The sequence below is a fragment of the Gigantopelta aegis genome, chromosome 6 (assembly GCF_016097555.1).
Source record: "Gigantopelta aegis isolate Gae_Host chromosome 6, Gae_host_genome, whole genome shotgun sequence".
In the NCBI taxonomy this organism is placed as follows: Eukaryota; Metazoa; Mollusca; class Gastropoda; order Neomphalida; family Peltospiridae; genus Gigantopelta; species Gigantopelta aegis.
In genome coordinates, this window is record NC_054704.1 from 1281672 (window position 1) to 1285651 (window position 3980).

Below are 3980 nucleotides of genomic sequence, written 5' to 3' on the forward strand. Positions count from 1 at the left end.
AAAATAAACCTCGGGACACATGAACACAAAATCAGCGAGTTTGAGCTTCTAACCTTCGTACCCTTTAACACTCACCCATTTCTGTGTGAAGATACACGTTTACTATTGTATGAATACGAGTCGGTCAGTCCCAGTGTTTGATTGAATGCACACACACGTGTATGCAGCTGTGGTCACCCGGAGCGTGGTAAGTCCTGAAGTTGACCTCAGTTGTTGCTATCCATTGTCAAACGTGATGGATGTGCGCGTGTCTTGCTGGCCCGCGTAAACACGGCACACCTGCGTGGGGGTTTCAGTGAGGGACCTAACACACAAATCAAATGAGGCGTGTCGTGTGTTCCACTCATAGGCCAGAGCAGCCTTAACGTTTACCATTGTAAAATGAACATTTCTAAATTAAAAGTTTGATTAATGACACCACTAGAGCACATTGGTTTATTAACCATCAGCTATTGGATGTCAAACATTTGGTAATTTGGCATATTGTATTTGAGAGGAAACCCGCTACATGTTTTCATTAAACATTAAACGACAGTATAGAGCCCTTTGTGTACGTGCAAACATGTTGTTGCGGCGATTTGCAAAATGTTCAGAATCTGTTAAAACACAATTATTTGTGAGTTATTGTAGTAATTTGTACGCGGGTGCATTATGGGTGAAATTTACACAGGATACCATGAAGGATCTTAACATATGTTATAATAATGCATACCGATGGATGATCGGACAACGACGACCATACAGTGCGAGCAAGATGTTTGTCAGTCATCGAGTAAAAAGCTTTGGCGCTTTACTTCGCTCAACAGCATATTCGCTGAAGAGCAGAATCGAAACAACTTCAAACGACCTACTTGCCCACCTGCGGTGCACAGCTGTGTACGTCAAATCTGTATGTGTAAATCGCTGGCACAAGCTGCTGTATATTATGTAATCAGTTATGTATGTGATGTTTATATATGTTCTATGGATCTCTGATCTGAAATAACAAATCTATTATTATTAGTAGTAGTAGCAAGGGATCTTTTATATGCACCATCTCACAGACAGGATAGCACATACCACGGCCTTTGATGTACTAGTCGTGGTGCACTGGTTGGAACGAGAAATAGCCCCCTGGTCCACCGACGGGTATCGATCCTAGACCGACCGCGCACCAGACGAGCGCTTTATCAATTGGTTACGATTTCTAAATTAACTGGGTGTAGTGTAATGAAAACATATTATTGTAAAAAAGTATTATTATTAACAGGGTGTATTATTTAAATATTTTATGTGTACATCTGATTTTACTCATTCATCGGTCCTCGGTTAAGGGGCCCTCACATAGCCGGCGTCCGCGCGATTTTTCTAATCGCACGAGTCGCCGGGGGATTTAGTATGCGACGTGTGCCCTCACATATTAAACGGGGCCTGGGCGGTGCCCTTTGAACATTGGATCGCAGTGGAGACAGTACGGCCGCCAGGGCGTCGGCCTGACTCCGCTAGATAATCTGGCGGGCGCCGGCTGATCAAAGAACAGGTCGGTAGGCGTCCTGGCCGGGCGACTGGCGATTGATGTCGGGCTTCCCCTCGGTGTCCGCGCCTCGAGTATATATAGATGCGTTGTATAAAGTTGTGGGGGCCGTTTAGAAGCCGGGGGTGGGGGGGGGGGGGGGGGGGGCTTTCGGGACCAGCTGGGCGCCCGGCCGATGTTGTACAAATCGCCCGGGATCCGTGAGGGGGGCCGTGAGGCTATCGTAGGGTGGCTGTGAGGGGCCCGTGAAAATCCCACGGTGCCCGGCGGATTTTTTTGGCCAATAATTTTCGTCAAACTCTTCAGGCGGCCGCCAGATCACCGATCGGTTTCCGGCAGACCGCCGGGCGGGGCCCTGGCGATGTATCTACGGGATTACCACGACCTAAAATCGCGCTTGGAAAATCGCAGATTTGGGAGTCAGGTTTTCACGCCCGCGGGGTTCGGGCGACCCCTAAAAATCGCATCGGAGCCCGTAGAAATCGGACAGGGTCCGGCCGGACGCCTCGCAAAAATGCCCTTTTTGGCCTATTTTACGAGTCGCGCGGACGCCGCGGCCAATATGTGAGGGCCGCTTTAGGTTCTAATAGACCCAATCAATTCCTATTGCCGATAATGTTGACGTTTACTAATAAAACTGATATAAGCAGCGTTTCAACACACCCAGGAAGTACAGCAATAGAAAGTGTGGCACCTCACATCTAATCTACCTGCACGAAAATGGGGGCTCACGTATCATTTAAGAGATTTAATTAATGCTTTTAATAGCAACCGTCATTTTTGCTGAAAATTGCAGTTCCATTTTTGGGGATACCCCGCATTAGTTTTAACCTCTGGTATATACTGCATAACAATTGTATAACAAATAAAAATTTATTTATTTATTGTCAATGGATAATAGTATTTGCACAAATAATCAGTGTCACATATTACTACCAATCACACCCACAGCTGCTTTTACTCCGTAAATATCTGACGGTGCACGTCGAACTTTGACACGGAACTCTCTTCTATGGTACTATACCCAAAAAAATATATTATTCAAAAAGTGTCCAGTTGGGTGTTTTCATGACTATCAGGATCTTTTGTGTTCTGATATGATGTGACAACATAATTGAAAGTGTTGTTCCTATAGTGCAACCTGATTTAATGTACACCTCAGGAAGTATCAGTGTTATGCAAAGTTGTATACAAATGCAATGTATCATATTTAAAACAAATAATAAATAAAAATACTACTCTTGAAGATACATACTATGGGTTGGTTGTGTATGCTTAGTTGAATATGTAGTGTGTGCATGCATAATCAGAGTCTCTCATTTCCAATAAATAATTACCGTAAAACTCATTTATTGCAGTGACCCTGTGTTTTGAAAGACTTTAATGGGCATATGATAAGAACTTCATTAGAAAATAAGCATATTACATGTTGCATCTGAAATGAACACCACTGCATCCACAAATAGTAGTAAATTAATGTGGTACACATCATGGTGGGGAAAACACTCAAGGTATGGAATATGCTTGGATGTCAAGTCACTGAATGCAATATTTTCAAACCCATTAGCCTAGTTGGTTTTTATATATGCATTATTAAATCCACTGACAGCTACCAATATATCTTTTGATATTTTATTAATAATCTCCAGTGATTGGTGTTTACAGACATGTATCATATCTAGAGTTATCTTTAGGGTTTTACATTTTTATTTTTTATTTGTCACAAGAAAAACACATTCAATGCATCAAAAGTGTGCGAAAGTCATTTTCCTTTAATTATTTTCTGTTTTAACTGAATATAATATTTATATTGTATGCATTACTACAATCTGTAATGTAACAAATCATTTACATAGTAATATTGGAAAATATAGCTTTACAAGTGTGGTAATAATGGAAGATAATACTAACACACTCCTAGGTAGATTAGCAAATGTGTCAAAATTGCTCTTGTACTTGGTATATACTTCAAATACCCTTTACTATAGAAAAGAATAAAGAAGAGAATGCAAATGGTTATACAGAACCCACTTCTGTAGATTTTAATTTGTTTGCCAAACTCACAAAAACAATTGTAAAAACTCCCATATTTGCCTAAAACATAATTCACCAACCTAAAATGTTTGTTAAAATTACAGCAGAGATCAGGTTATTTAAATATAGTCATTCCAGAGCCAATTGCATTCAAATACACATTGTTAATGGAGATCTAAGAGATTATCCTAATATCAGCTAACATTATTTTTTTAACTAAAATGAATTATTACTAATAGCTTATTTCATCTTGCCTAGACTTATTATCTTAAATAGGATTAGTGTTATATGACATGCCCATCACCTTGGATAAGTAAGCTTTAAAATATTTTAAGTAAAAAATATGGGCCAAAATCTCCAATTCGTCAGCACAGACTTTTTCAAACTCTATTCTCAGCAGTGCACAGTAAATTAAGTTACATAGATGAGTTAC